This window comes from Rattus norvegicus, chromosome 2 (genome assembly GCF_036323735.1).
Source record: "Rattus norvegicus strain BN/NHsdMcwi chromosome 2, GRCr8, whole genome shotgun sequence".
NCBI lineage: Eukaryota > Metazoa > Chordata > Mammalia > Rodentia > Muridae > Rattus > Rattus norvegicus.
The window spans coordinates 150,158,971-150,175,579 of NC_086020.1; positions in this window are offsets into that span (position 1 = coordinate 150,158,971).

A 16,609-nucleotide genomic window follows, 5' to 3' on the forward strand; every position below is an offset into this window, starting at 1 on the left:
ATCGGGAGGCAGAAACAATATCTATGTGAGTTCAACACCACCCTGGTCTACATAGCAAGATCCAGAACTGAAGTAATGTATCTCCAAAGGAAAGAAAAAGAAAGAGAAGGAAGGGAGGAAGGAAGGGGAGAAAAGGGAAGGGAGGGGATGGGAAAGGGAAGGGAGGTGAGGGGAAGAGAAGGGAGGGGAGGTGAAGGGAAGAGAAGGGAAGGGAGGAAGGGGAAGGAAAAAGGAAAAAGAGAAGGAAAAGGAAAGAGGAAGAAAAAAGGAAAAAGGAAAAGTAAATGCATTTCCAATATCTGCCACAAGATGGCACATCAATACCTATAAACCAAGGCAGTCCTATAAGGGCGACAAACACATCTGAAATGAAGATCACTTGGAGATGAACACATTTGACGCTGAAGGGCATCGTCCTCTTGGCTGTGGTGCTATATACTTGATTCGTTAGACTGCAACACCCTGAAACAACACATTTACATGTGATTGGGCGTATTCACAGAGAAGAGTGCTGGGCCATGGGTTTAAGCCAACAGAGAATTTTTATTAGCCAATTGTGTGTTCAGGATCCCAGTGTTGCCCCAGTACTTTCTCAGGGTGAGCTTTGATGAACAAAAACCATGTACAGGGTTGGTATTCTTCCATTAACAAAAACCGTTAGCAGAACTACAGAAGCCAAAGAGCAAGGTTAGTACGTTTAGAGGCTTTCCCATAACTATGGGCTTAAAGGATTGGGCCTTTGTTTTAGCTTTGTCAGGTGATGCTGAGTTTGACAGCCTGAATGGTGCTTCCACTTGTACCAACATCTCGGGACCAACAAAAGTCTGGTGCCTTGTGACATCCCTCACTGGTCTTAGTGAATGAGTCAAATCATGGACTCATCCTGCACTAAAAATGGTAGAGTTGGTCTTAAAGACCATTAATTTTACTGACCGAACACATAACTAGCCATATAGTTTAAGCTGTAGGGGTCTACAGTTAACCCAATCAGAATGAGAATTAAAGGCCCAGTCAGTGCTGAGAACCGAGTAGTTAGGCAGGAGGACAAAGAGAACAGAGGTTGGTATCAATGATCTGATATACACCTTTATCTCTTTCTCTTTTTGAGTTTTTTTTTCCCAGTCCTAGCAAGATGTTTCTAATTACTCCTAATCAACTAGAAACAAGAAAACCAATATATTTTCTCAGAGCCAGACACAGTTTCCTTTATCTCATGAGAAGTAAGTCTAAGCCTCTCTTCAATTTAGTAGGACAGTTTCTCCAAGGGAGTCTAACTACTGTTTTAATACCTTTAGATCCTGATTAACTTGTTTATTTAGTTTAGAATGCATCAGAACAAGCATATTTAGTCAAGCCATTGGCGCATGCCCACCAAGTAGTCTCAGGGGAGTGTTACTATTTCTGTTATCCAGAAGAATTAATCCACAAGGCAGAGTAGCAGGCATTGGAATAAGTTAAAGGTTTTAGATATTTGACAAGTTTCAGCCCTGGCTTCCCCCAGTTGCAATGAGTTCTCTCGGTCAATGAGCTGATGGTCTGGTTAGCTCTTATCCCTATGTAGTACGGGGATGGGTGTCCAAGCATTACCAGCAATCTTGGCTAGTTTCTAGCCGGCAATGATTAATAGAACCCCCTTCCTAGGCTTAGAGTCTGAATCCTTGGGTTTTTATTGTTTCCCAAAGACCAGAATTTGTCGACTGGTTGGTTGGGCCGTTGGTTGTTTGTTTTTGTGTTGTTGTTTGCTTGCTTGCTTTTCTAGACAGGGTTTTTTGTGTAGCCTGGGCTGTTCTGGAACTTGCTCTATAGACCAGGTAGCCTTGACTTCACAGAGAGGCCTGCCTGTGTCTACCTCCCTGGTGCTGAGATTCAAGGCGTGTGTTACCATTGACCATCCCACCAGAAATTTTAAAATGAGTTTTTCAGAGATCCTCAGTTTTATTACCCAAACTTTTTCAGTTCAGATTCTTTTGTTTTTTGCCAGCTAGGGGACCCAGCCACAGGGCATGCAAACTCTGTATTTCTATCTCAAAAATAAATACCCATACTTGTTTTTCCCCATACAACCGGACACGTAAAGTGGGCATCATTAAGTAAAGGTCAGGATGGAATATGGGTTGCTGGTATGTATTGCTAGTAGCTAATACCTTCCCTGTACCCGCCTTCCTCTGCTCCCTGTCCAGGCCTGGGGTAGTAAGGATTCACTATGACTCTGAATTCATACCCATAGTGCAAAACGTGAGATGCAGAAGGCAGTAGAGGGGCAAGGAGTAGAATGGCCTAGGGTCTAATAAAACTCTAATTCCAATGGGTTCATAGTCAAGAGACAGTCGATTTGGCAGCAGCATGATGACCTGTGTGTGGTAGATCCATGGTATAATGCCAATTATCTTCCCTGCCGTATGAGCGGAGAGAATCACCTCATAGGGTCCTTTCCAGGTTAGATTCAGTGCCCCTTAACTACTCACAGGACCTAAATGGCATCACCGGACTCAAACAACGAGAGGTCAGCTGGGTCGCTCAGATAGTTCAGTGGACTGCGGATATGAAGAACTATAGGGACTGTATTGACTTGAGAAAGGAATAGTTAGAGAGTTCTGCCAACTGCTGGTTGCTGAGCCTGGGAAACATTTGGGAAAGTCTTCCAAATGTATTCTCAAAGAGTAAATCCCTCCATATATGGTGTCCACTGCATCGAAGCACAGCAAAGGAAGGAGGAGGCCTATTCGCACTGGAGTTTCTTTCATGACCTGTAATTGTTTGTTTGTTTGTTTGTTTGTTTGTTTGTTTGTTTGAATCTGGCCAGAACTCTGAAGTCAATATACATAGTGAAGTTTTCAATCTACATCTGAAGCTTTAGCTACTAATTAAGAGATTTTGGCTATGAAAGTCATACCATTATCAGATCTCACTGCTGGGGGAGGCCAAATCAGAAGGAGACCAGTTCCCAGAGGAGGTTTTTACCTACCATTTGGGCAGTTTAAGTCTGAGTGAGGAACAGTTCTGTTCACTCAGAAAAGATATTTACTAAAACTAGCAAGTACTTTTATCCTCCTCCAGCAAGTCTAGTCCTAGTGAAGCCTTTTTTCCCAGAGTTCACCTGGGTATTGGTCTCTTATTCCAACCCCTTCCTGAGTAAGGGCTCTCTGTTTCAGATTACCTAGCATCAGGCTGAGACACACAATGTTAGGCTGTCCAGTCTAGGTAGAACATACTTTGGTCTCAGCAACTGAGAAAGTTTTGTGGATCCCAGATTTTGAGCCTGGTGAAGGTTAGTTAGAGTCCTGCCAAATGATTCTGGGAGAATGATCTTACCCTCCAAGAGTCCTCCATTAACCTGTGGGTTTGAACTGTCCATTTTTTGTTTATTATGACATCTCAGGCAACACTTGGCCTGGTAGGGTATCAGAACATCAATAGACCTCACTAGTCTTAGGGCTTTTGCTGGGCAACCACATCAATCAGCCCAGCAGTGAAGGACAGCAATTTTTAGGGGAAGACTTAAAACTCTTGGTCCCATAGAAGGACCAAGATTTTTTTTAAGTACTTTTTCCCAGCAGTGAGAAGTCCTCTCTTTCTATAGATCTTACAGTGGACATGCCCTGTAGTGGAAGCATACCCACTAACTGGCTGTGTATGTGGTTGTGGGCTTTCCTTTTCCCCAGGAGAGCCTGGGTCAGACTATTCAGTTATGCTCTCTGGGCTGAGGAACTTTGCTTGGCCTAAATCATTTCAGTTAAAGCAATTATTGCAGTGCCCTCGCACCTGGCTCCACCTTTCATCTCATGACAGTCATAGAAAAGTAGCTGCATCCTCAGGCAAGAGGGTAGCCAAATTGGTAGTGGTAACTTTTTAAAACTGGGTTTGAGGGTGGACCAGGAGTAGGGCCTGGTACTGAGTCACACTTCTTGGAAAGCCTCAACCGAGTCATGGGGTATTGAGTATAAGATCTTGAGCCAGAGTTAACTTGCTTGCTTTTTATTTTACATTAAACTAGCAGTAGCTGCCACCACTCTTAGACAGATGGCCCATCCTTTATCTACAGGGTCCAACTGTTAGGTATTTCACAGGGCCTTTCCAGGATCCCAAACTTTGTGTTAAAACCCCTGGGGTTTTGGGGTTGTGTGTGTGTGTGTGTGTGTCTGTCTGTCTGTCTGTCTGTCTGTGTCTGTTTCATGGGCAAACAGATGAGAGATTTGGAGACATTTGGAAGTCTTAGGACTAGAGGACTTGAGTACCTGTTCTTGAAGCATCAAATGGCTTTTGTTTCATCTCAGTCCTGATTAGGGGCTCATTAGTCCCAATCTGTGCTGGTATATAGAGACCCTGCTATTTCCACAGACTCTGGTACCTGGAAGCAGCAATATCCACTGCTCTCAGGAACTCTTGAATCTGTCTCTTAGCCCTTGAGGCGGGATCCGAAGGGTGGCAGCAAGCCTACTCTGACACAGGCTGATTTTGCTTCCCTTCAGCTGGTTGGCAAGATAGGCAGCCTTCTAGGAAGTTGGGCTTTCTTGGCTGACATTCTGTAGCCCTCAGTCCATAACTACTATAGCAGCCTTTTACTGCCCATTCTATAATCTGTTTTCATAGGAAACCACTGAAGGAAGGGAAGGAAGTCTGCATTTAGTGTCTAAAACCTGGGGTAATCCAGTTCAGGTAAGCTGCTCTATGTTACTGGGTCTGTCTATTTGAAAACAAAGATGGGTCTAAGACAGCATACACTTGTTTTCTCTGGAAGATTCAGATTCATGAGAGTCAGAGATCCCATGTTTTTTCATAGGCAAAGCATACTGCAGAGTAATTGACAGGGCACTAGGATGCCTGTCTTCCAGAGTCAGGCAATGTGGACTATAATTCCTCCTTTTGTTTCCAGGGTCATTAGGTATTGTTCAGTCTGGACAGAGGCAGCTGCACTGGTAGGAACTTAGTGTTGGATGAGTCCTCGGGGACTGGTTTTTTTCTATACCCTCAGAAATCTTTGTTGTTAATCTGAGAGATAATCCATTTGTATCCTTTGATTGGAGGTATAACCTTCAGCTATGAGATATTCCTCTGACAGAGGGTAAGACACCAAACTGTTGTTAAGTATAAATCTAACTGTGTCGCACTACCAGAGAAAGTTTGATAGTGGCTTTCAGTTTAGCAAAAGGTATTTTCCCAAATACCTCTGTTGTTTAATACCCTTGAATTACCTCCAGCAATTTGAAACAATTTATATCTGTGGTGACTAGGTGACAAAGGAAATCTTTTTAGCATGTGTCTTTAATCCTTTAAGGAGGACCTAGTTAAACCCAGTTAAATTGTTTAAAGTCTCCTTGGTCAGCAGAAAAAAATTGTTTCTGTCCTGGCTGTGTTGTCTGGCATCCCCCTGACTGAGTTTCATAAATCATTGGTTGAAAATGAGACATAAGGCGTGAAAGAGAAAGAAGCGGAACTTTCTCTTTTCCTTTGGGCCAAGCCTGGGGGAACTCTTCCCTTTCTACCAGGGCTGCTTAGAGAAAGAAGGGGACAGAGAGAATGCTCATCTGAGGGAATTATTTCCCCCTCCCATGTGTACATTCCATTTAAAGATCCTGGATGAGAGGCCCAACTCCTCTCCACCTCCACACAGGAGCCAAGCAACAAAAGGAGCAAGCAGTCCTGCTTTTCGAGTGGAGCAGGCAAAGGGTATTTGTGTGTTTGTTTGCTTGCTTGCTTGTTTTTCTCTCCTCTGGGTAGCCTGGCAGAGCCAAAAGGATTTAGGTCTCCAAACAGAGGGGACATAGGACAACAGGAAGTTCTCACACCAGAGAAAGTCACTGGTCAATACAGGGAAACAGAACTGACAGAAACACATAAAAAGACACATAGATACACACACAGAGAGAGACAGAGTAAAGACAACCCGGAGTGACCAGCACACATTCATACACCTGAACAGACAAAAAGATCCAGTGACTCTCACATGGATGCCGGACATCGGATGGACAACTGCATCCAACCTCTCCTGTGGGTCCCAACAAAAGTTGTCTTAACCAGACTTATCTCTAGAGGTGACAGACAAGGTGACTTTATCATTTGTTTCCTTTTGGAGGGGAGGTTTCAGATCCCTCTGAAGCTTGGACCACAATTGATCAAAGGGATCCCCAAGAATCTGAAATATCTCAAGTGACATAGCCCCTAGAAGTCCCCCAACAATTGCACTTTTCCTCACTCCAAGGGGCTCAGAGACCTGAGTTTCTTAAGGTCTGGTGGCTGGGATCTCACTGGGGCCTCCAGAAATATTATGGAGTATTCACCAGAGAAGGATGTTCAGACATGAGTTTAAGCCAATAGAAAGTCTTTATTAGCTAGCCCAGAAGACAACACTGAGTGTTTGGAATCCCAGTGTACACCCAAAGTTTTGCAGGGTGAGCTTTTGAACACAAATAGCCATGTACTGGGTGGTTATACCTCAGTTAACAAAAACAGCCAGAAGCATAACTACGAAAGCCAAAAAGCAAGGTTAATACCTTTAGTGCCTTTCACACAACTATGGACTTTTGATGGCCTGTGCTTTACTTTTGTCAGGTAGTTCTGTCAATATGATGAGTTTCACAGTCTGGATGGTACTCCCTCTATGTAGACAGTTGTGCTCAGGTCTCAGAGCCTACTAAGGATTGGGGCCCTGTTACACCTGATCCTACAGTTTGGAGGTTAGAGGTTTGAGACTAGGTGTTAGGATTCTTTTCTTCTTGAGGATCTAGGTTAAAATATATATGTGAGGAAAAAAGCTAAGGCAGCCAATAAAAAACAATATGTCACAGATGAAGTTAGAATAAAATGCAAAGACCTATTTATTCTCGTCCAGACATCAGCACATTATGGACACAGGCTCAGCAAGATTGAACCAGTGTTTTGCATAAGGTTAACAGGGCCTTGCTTTAAGCATACTGGCTGGAAGCTGAGGTAAGAGGTGGCTCATTAATTACCATTCCATAATCCCACCTGAGCTATAACTATAAAAAGACACATGGTTTAGAGCCCATAGTGCCATGTCGCAGAAGTTCCTGATAGACCAAAAACATTCAGTTCATGATTAGGATGTGAGAAGAAGGAAGAAAATTGAACTGGGTCACACTGTTTCCTCTGAAGGCCTAGCACCAATGTCCCCAAAACGAATCCTGCTAGGAAGCGGTCATAGAGATATAAGCTTTTAATTCCAGCACTCCAGAGGCAAAGCAAACATATCTCTGTGAGTTCAAGGACATCCTGATCAACAAAATGCATTCCAGGCCATCCAGCTAGAAGTAAACAGTAAGACTCTATCTCAAATACATACACACTTACATACATACATACATACATACATACATACATACATACATACATAACAACAACAAAAAAGAAATTTATGTGAGGCCTGGCCACCCTGGCCAGTATGACCCAGTTAAATCCCACCACTTCATAACACCATCAAGCCATCGACACCTTTGGGAAACATTCAGGTTTCCATTGTCAGCAGAGAGTCACGGTTGTCTAAATTTGTTGGACTGTTCAGATGAAGGATCAAAAGTTCTAAGACAATAACAAGGTTCAACTGATGGATGCCCTTGAGTGAAACCTAAAAAAAATCCAAGTTTAATCCTTAGATCTTACCAGGTAGCAAGAGAGAAATGGTCCCAAAGGTTGTCCTTTGACCTCCACGATCAAAGAGAAACCAAGCACTTTATTAGAACAGCAGGAAATTATCCAGGCCTGTGCAGCACAAGTTCTGGATTATAAAATTCTATGCTCAACTGAACTCCTGTGTTCAGCTACCCAAGCACTCGGAAGCCACTACAGCCTTGGTTCTAGATGTACACTCTGGTGGTGAACATCAGCATTATCCATCTGTTAACCCTTTCATAGTCATGCAGAATGCAAGACTACTGAGAGCAGGCTTCCACCAACACTTTATCAAGGGCAGGCCTGTGAGGCAGAGCAATGGTCACAGAGTTGGGCTCTCTGTAAAACAGGCCTGGTGCACTTTGGTGCTGTGAGGGTGAAGCCTAAACTGCAATGGAGCTCCCTGCTTGCCATGTTGGAGGTATCAGGAATGTGAATTATCTGCCAGGGGAAGTCGATGGCACTGAGAGGATCCACCTCAATAGAAAAGCCATGTGGGTGGCAAATGTCAAGGTCATGAAGGCCAAAACCAGCTAAACTCACTGGAGCCTGTGGCAGGATACCACATGTCCTAGACATCTGACATGGAACAAGGCAATTTAATGTTCTCCCTCCTGTTTGTTCTTGCCTTTACCAAGTTTCCTTGCTTTCCCCCTAATTCTCTGTGCTCAATTGGGAAGGTTTACTCTGTGATATTATATTGTAGAAGTACATGTCTCACTTTTTTATACTACAGAGACTCACAGTTAAAAGTTTACCTTGTGTCTACGTAGAGACTGTGGAGTCTGGAATTTTGAGCAGTATTTGAACTCAAGACGATGGGCATACTGAAAATTAATGCATTTTGCTTTAAGGGATGATCAGAACATTACCATTTCAATCTGAAATGTCAGCATAGGCTGTTTTGAATGCTAGTGTCTGGTTTTGGTGCTAATTTGAAGGCTGTGTGGCACCTGACAGGGAGGAGTGACAGGTCATTAGAAGGTGGAATTTTGAAGGTTATACAGATTCCAAGTTCTAGCCTCCTGTTCCTCTCCAAGTCAGCTTCCTTATGAACAGAGAGCTGCTACAGAACAAACCTTGAGACTTCACTTTCTCCATTGTGACTGAGTCATTATATCTTGTTTCCTGAGACCCCTCTTGCTATGATACAGGAGCTCTGTTCCCTCCCACAGGTGCTTTCTCTTACTCTTAAGTTCCTACATACAAATCAACTGCTTTCTAAAAGTCACTCTCTACGGTCTGTAAGTTCCATTCTTCCAGTCAAAAGACAATGACCCAAAGCCAAGCTCTGGCATCTTCGGTGTCTGAGGAGTTTCCTAGTTCTTTAAGAAGGGCACTGTCACCATCAAAGGCACCCAGTATTCCTGTATCATGAGGATTGTTGATTGTCAGAAAAGGAAAAACTGTAAAGTCAGCCCCATCCTGCTCTGCCTGGCCTTACCCCATTTCTCTACCCGATGGTCCCGTCAAAATCCCCACTCTTTAAGAAGTTCCCTAGAAGCAAGGCTATGTATGGATATCTAGGGTAGACAATACCAATTTTGTTGTGAATGTGAGCATCTCTCTCTCTCTCTTTCTCTCTCTCAAGCGTGTGCGTGCGTGTGAATGCGTGCATGTGTTCAGTTCCTAGCAGAGCTTCTAAACTCCCTTGGGTACTGGTGTGAAAGAATGACCTGTTATTCCCAGTAAATCCCTTTCAAATATACCAGGGCTTATGCTAATGAGTGACCCTTTCAGTATCAGGGTGGTTGCCAAGGAAACACATGACTAGAGGGCTGCAATATTTCAGCTCCACTCCAAGACTTCCAGAGAGATGGAGTGCAGTTTGTCTCATTCACTCATATGCAGGAAGGACAGAGAATCCTGACTGAGACCACGTGGACAGAAGCTCTGTTAGGGGACCATTTCATACTTCATGTGCTCTGTGACTTCTTGCCAGGTCTCCTCTATGTTTTGTAATATGTTTGATAGTAAGCTGGTGAAACCAAGTGTTTTACTGAGTTTTTTGAGCCATCTTAGCAAATAATGAAACCCACGTAGAGAATCTACCAAATTTCCAACTTCTATAGATTTAGTTGGAGGCTCTGGTTTGCCCCCACTCCCTACGGTCTAGTAACCCACAAACCTCTGCTCTCTCTCCAACCCTGCCTGCTCAGAAAGTCTCTGAACAGAAAAAAGACTCCAAAAGTCCAGTTATACATTCCTGACTGCTGTAACAACCTCCTCACCTGAAGTCGCCAGTCACCCTGAAAGGATGACGTAAACCCCATTTGTCTCCATTTAAGGACCAGGCCTGATTTAGAAAAGAAGGCCATAAGGCACCAGCTCCAGGAACAGACCATAAAATCCAAGAAAAGGGTCGTAAAACCCCCTCCCAATGAACAGCTTAGAGATAACCACAAAAATGGGGAAATATCTGACCACTGACCACCTGTGACGCCCCCTAGCATCCACCAATAAAATTGTAGATTTCCTAATCCTTCTAGAGAGTTCCCCCTATAAGAAGGCCTGTGCACCTTTGTCTAGGGTTGCCATTTTGAAGAATGGTTGACCCCCACATACAGGTTGTTTCTGCAGAATAAACACTCTTTTTCTTTGCATTTGATCTGAGCCTGGGGTCTTCTTTCTGCAATTTTCAGACCCTTACAACCCAAACACCCACCTAGGTGACATGGGCAGACCTGTCCTGTTCCTTCACCTACAATCCATAAAACTTCACACCATAGCATGCACTTAACTATTTTGGTCTCAATCCCTCGTGAACTTGCCCAGGAGCATTTCCCAAATAAACCTGCTTTTATATTTTTAATTCAGCTCGAATTTGCTTATTTCCTAGATGGAGAAAACCTCTTAGTAGCCATGTTGGAAAGAATTATGAGTAAGCAGTGATGCCCTGTTTGTAGTCGACATCGGAACCAGCAGACAGACTCGTGACACACTAACTTGACCTGTGGGATTTGTGTTAACATTTGGTGATACCATTAGGTGTTAACTAAGTTCTTAGCCATCTAAAGGGAAAACTTAGCCCACACATTTGGTGCCAGATGTGTTATATGGGCAGAATTTCTTCCTTTTAGTATCATGTGGCCTGAAGAGTTGCTAAGTGAAAAAAGAAGAAAGGAAGGAGGAGGAGGAAGATGGGAAGGAAAGAAGAAAGAGATGAAAGGCAATAACTTGGCAGAAAGACATAAGCTGGCCATTTTTGTAGCAACCTATATCAAAGAAAAGCACCAAACACCAAATTTGTCGCAACCTTGATTTTTCATGTGAACTGTGTGCAAGTGGACTTCCAGTCTTCAGCCAGGCTGTCTCAGATATTTTATAATGGCAGCCTAACTCAGGTTCAGATCTGCTATGGAACCCTATAGAGCATCATTCTCATCTTCCTGTGAGGTAGGCACTCTGCTGTGGCTGCAGAAAACAGCCTCTGGCAGACTCACACAGCCTCGGTAAGAGAATGAAGTCACAACTGTGTGATATTGAGCCCTAACCAAGCAAAGTGGGGAGAATCTAGCTCTCTGCACAGCAAAGCAGTGTCACATGAGTTTGCAACTCAGAAACAACAAAATAGCCATTCTGTCACTAGAGATTACTCAGAAGTCTCTGCAGCCTAACCTTTTCTTCATCTAATTTCTGGCCAACATATACTGGGATATTTCTGCTGTAAGGTTATCAATCTGACAGCCATAAACACGGTGTTTCTAAGTCAGACCAGTGTTTCACTTTAGGGATTTGGAGATTAGGGAAACAATGAAGCCACTCATCCCTCCACCTGTTTGTGATCTATGAATGCACAGACCCGTCCTTGCAAATCTTATGTCAAGCAGCCTTTAATAAACTAATGAATACATTCCAGGAAGATTCAATCAGGAAAACAGTTTTTCTCTACCTGAGCTTTTTGACTAATTTTTCCCCATATTACAAAAGTGTTTATTTTTATTTCTGTTAAAAGTAGTAATGAAGCTTTATTTAATCTCACAGTGCCAAGACTCAATTGTTTTCCATGACCTCTTCATGCCTTTAAACCCAGGACCATGTGGAAAACTCTTACACATTTCCACTACTTTCTCAGCGGTAGCTGGCCAGCTTCAACTGTCATAGTCAAGCAAAGGTTTCACTTTAGTGATTCAGAGGCCCTGTTCATCACAGATGTTCCTTTTAGTCACAGCTGATCAGAACCTTGTCCCAATAGTGTCTTTAGGAACCCTCAGATTTCCCTGTGAGACTTTACAAACCAAGCCTCCATCACCTGAATTCCTCTCGAGTTTATCTTCTTAGATCCCACAACAGCTCTATGTGTGTGCAAACATATGATCACAAGTGCCACAGTACAAGTGTGGAGGTCAGAGGTCACCTTGTTGAAGTCAATCCGTCTGGTGGGTCCTAAGGACAAAAGTCAAAAACCTGAGCTAAGTAGCAAATACCTTTACCCATTGAGCCAGCTTGTAAATAAATGGCTTTTCTGTTCCTGTAGACACTTGAACTAAAATGACTAGCCTACCACTTACCAGCTTGAGAGGATGCCCCTGATGCTGTGTACACAACAGATTCATTTGTAACTCTCAATCTCAGTTTGGGGTATACATTTTGTGGAAATTAAACTTCCAAATTCTAGACAAAGGTCAGAATGTCTTATAAACACTTTAAAGAAGAGAACCGAGGGCCTGTAATTCCAAGTACATTCCCATGTATGAATGAGGAACTTTAAAATCTAGGCAGAGGCTGCCTGCTACTGATGAGTAACCCTGTCAAAGAACCCAGTTTCCTTAACTTGTGGGCTCAGATAATTGGTTGAAATGAAAAAATAAGGAGTCTCCAGTTTAATGTTCACAACCAATGACTTAACATTTATGTTGAATAATAAAAATCTATTTTCTAGGAATTTTACCTCAAGATTAAAATGCACAAAACCCAGCAAATAAAGAAAATATCTTTTGCTCAATGGAAAAGAACTGAGCATACCCCTGATGCATTTGCATCCTCAGAACTGTGGCATGCACCCTCACAGTGAACCACCAGGGGTCACTGAGATGTTTGGCAAAGAACAGATCCACTGATCCTAACGTAGGTTAAGTGGAACTTTTCCTGTTTCCAAGTATTGTGGCACAGGCCCAGAGCAGAGGACAAAGGGGAGCTTTTTAGTTTGAAGCACTGACATCTGCCTGCAGCTGGCACTGTCAACAGAGCCTAAGGCTAGCTGCAAGCCCTCACGTTGTCCTGACACAAAACATATGGTACCTCCAATAAAGGCAACATCCTGAAAGAGGGTCTCTCTCTTAGGGAAGTATAGGGAAAGTCTGAGAAGACTGAAAACCCGTCAGCTGTCCATAAAACTAGAAAACAACCTGCAAAACACCATAAAACTCAGTCTTTTCTGATAAACAGACTGGGACAAAAAGTACATGCTGACCATGACTACATAGGAAATCACAGTAGAAAACACCATCCTTACAAGCATGGGCCAAGCAGACACAGTCTTTTCCACCTTATGTCTATTCCTATATAGGTTCAGCTAGGTGTTCTTTAGGGTCAGTCCTTCACAGCTATCTTAGTTATGGTTTTGTTGCTGTGAGCAGACACCATGACCAGGGCAACTCTTGTAAGGACAACATTTAATTGGGGCTGGCTTACAGGTTCAGAGGTTCAGGCCATTATCATCAAGGCAGGAACATGGCAGCATCCAGGCAGGCATGACGCTGGAGTAGGCGATAGCCCTGCATCTTCACCTGAAGGCTCAGGAGAAGACTGGCTTCCTGAGAGCTAAGACTAGGGTATTAAGCTCACACCTACAGGGCCACACCTACTCCAACAAAGCCACACTTCCTAATAGTCCCACTCCTTGGATCATATACGTATACATAGACAAACCATCACAATGGTCATTTTATATTCATATTTTCTCTACACTAAAACATTTTTTCTATTCCCTGTGTCCTTAAAAGCACACACACACACACACACACACACACACACACACACACACACACACACACACAAAGGGCTTGAAGTTTTACGTCAAAAGTAGAAGCGTGCTTGCTACATACAACATCCTGGGTTTAGACCCCATAAACTCCTAGTGAAGCAAAATAATAATAATAATAGTAATAGTAATAATAACAGTAAACTGTCCTATACTGAAAATCCCAACTCCAGAAGAAAGGCAAAGTAGACTGGTGAGGTTCTAAAGAGGTAAAGATTATTGCTCACGACACATGAGGCCTCTTACCTCACACCTCCATCTTGCCAATGGCTTGAGCCCCAATGGCTGTTTGCTGGGTAGCTGCCCCAGGAAAATACAGTGGTTTGTTCCGTGGCTAGCTCATAAATTTGAAGAGACTTGCTCTTCTAAGTAGTCTAACCTTGGCTGTTGCACCGCTGATTATCAGCACTGTGTTCTGGTTCAGCAATTCATCTTCAATCACTATGCTTTTCTCGCATCCTTCCACAACTTTCCCCAGCTCCTCCCAACCGCCAATATTTGGCAGGAAATGATTGTTTAAACTTTCATTTCACCGTGCTTCTATCTTGTAGCTGGCACAGCTTTGCTAACCTCATTTTATAAGGTAGGACTTTGAGAAGCTTTGCTTTTTTCCATAAAGCACCATTTCACCACTTGAGATGTGTACCACATTGGTCTTCGGCCCTTGATCTTAGCAGCTGCTAAGTCCTCTTATGTTAGTTTACTGAAAAGCTGCAGCAATAGAGGTAGTTTAGGGTGTCTGCTTGACAGTTCTGGTAATGGTTAAAATTCTGATTCAAGTGTTAACCAGATAATTGGAGGTTCAAGGGAGACCCAACTGAATGAATGACAAACTAACCAGCGTGAAAAGCCAGTAAAGACTTGTCTAGTGTGAAAGACATAGCTAAGATGGTTACTCCTTGTCAGTGTTATTTTCAAATACAATGGAATGATTTTAATGGATCCATCTCAACCTAATGAAGCATTGGAGCATGATTAAGTTTTCATTGATTTTTCTATACTCTTCCTTCCCACTTCCTGAGTTGAATTATATTGATATTCAAGGTAAGAGAGTTGTCCATCACCTGAAGCCCAATGATCAGGGACATGCTGGGCCCGTCCCTGGGGCACAACTGATTCTGGGTTAATTACCATCACCTACTCTTCACAGAGTGTGCCTTCCCATCCAGATCACCAACTGTAGAGTTTAGCCAAGAGTCAGAAGAATAGCAGAACTGCTAATTTCAGATGAATGGACAGGGCAGCTATTGTGGTAGAACATTTTTTAGACCGTGTTGAAACTGCACTTATCATCAGTATCACAGAGTATGAACAGCGAGAGTCCAGAGGTCTCCCCAGTACCTATTGGTCTACACATAGCTCTAGCCATTCACTGCCTTTTCTGCTTGAGCCTCTTGAACATGCACCATGTAAAAGCCACTTAACACAGTGCTTCTTGAAGGTGTTGTTTTAGGTGTCTGTGCATATTTGTTATTGATTTACAAAATATAATACATCCCTAAATAATTTGTTAGTTAAAAATATTTCCACAGCCAAAGTCATTAACTTGTACCTTAGTTTGGAGGCATAGAACAGGCTAGAAAATGCTATTTTTCTACATGCCTCAGAATTTTGTTAAGTTTCAATATTGAGAACAGTAAGCAATGATGTCCTTAATTCACAGGTTAGTCATTGAAAAATGTTCCATAAAATGATACATGTATTATTTCCTTCATTTACATCACTAATGTTGTGGGGGGAAAAGACAGAAATTTGAAGAGAAAGCAAGACAAAGCAGCTTTTGGTGCTACCACCCTCGAAAATGAATACTGCCTGTTAGAGTTTACCGGCATCTTCCAGGAAGGGAGCCAATTTTTTCAGTTGATCCCACCACTTAGTTTTCCAAAGAGGAGAGAACAGGAAAGGGCCATGTATTTGCCCTGTGCCCTCTGTTTAGGAGACATTTTGCCCTGTGCCCTCTGTTTAGGAGACATTTTGCCCTGTGCCCTCTGTTTAGGAGACATTTTGCCCTGTGCCCTCTGTTTAGGAGACATTTTGCCCTGTGCCCTCTGTTTAGGAGACATTTTGCCCTGTGCCCTCTGTTTAGGAGACATTTTGCCCTGTGCCCTCTGTTTAGGAGACATTTTGCCCTGTGCCCTCTGTTTAGGAGACATTTTGCCCTGTGCCCTCTGTTTAGGAGACATTTTGCCCTGTGCCCTCTGTTTAGGAGACATTTTGCCCTGTGCCCTCTGTTTAGGAGACATTTTGCCCTGTGCCCTCTGTTTAGGAGACATTTTGCCCTGTGCCCTCTGTTTAGGAGACTGCTTGTAGACCAGAGCTCTCAGTGAGAAACTCAAGACATAAACAAATTGACAAGAGGAGCAGAAAGGGCAGGGCCTGGTCCACTTGCATGCCTCTCTCAAGTCTCTGAATGGTCCAAAAGCCTCTTGGACCCTGTAGAAGCTACAGAACCAATTGTAGGATGGAGGTTCGTAAAGGAGCTCTAACAGAAAGAGACTTTCATGTGCTGCTCAGGGAAGAAACTAGGCGACTTCACAAGAAGTCAGCTGGAGAGTCCATACAGGACCAGAACTAAAGCAGTGTGGGATCTCTGACTTGATCTCACAAACAAGCACGCCATGAGAAGAACTGGGTTTAGATGGTTCTCACCCAGAGCTGCTGGAGCTTTTGAATATGGACGGTGGAGCTGTACAGTGGAATGTGGATCAGCCAGAAGCAGGAAGTTAACCGGATAGGTTGCCAGCTTTGTCTCTGTGCGGAAGCTTTACAGAGGCTTCAGGAGGGAGTGGCATGCTGGAATCTGTATTTTGAAAAGTCATTTCTGCTGTAATTTAAATTTTAAAATGGAAGAAAGCAAGATAAAAATGGATATCTTTTTCTGTAGAGGAAGCCTTTGCTAGATTTCAAAGTAAAAACTCCGCCTTTGATAACTTGGTGCTTATATTTTAATAAAGGCAAGGCAGTCAAGGAATGAAGGTAAGCATTTTAATATTGTAAAAT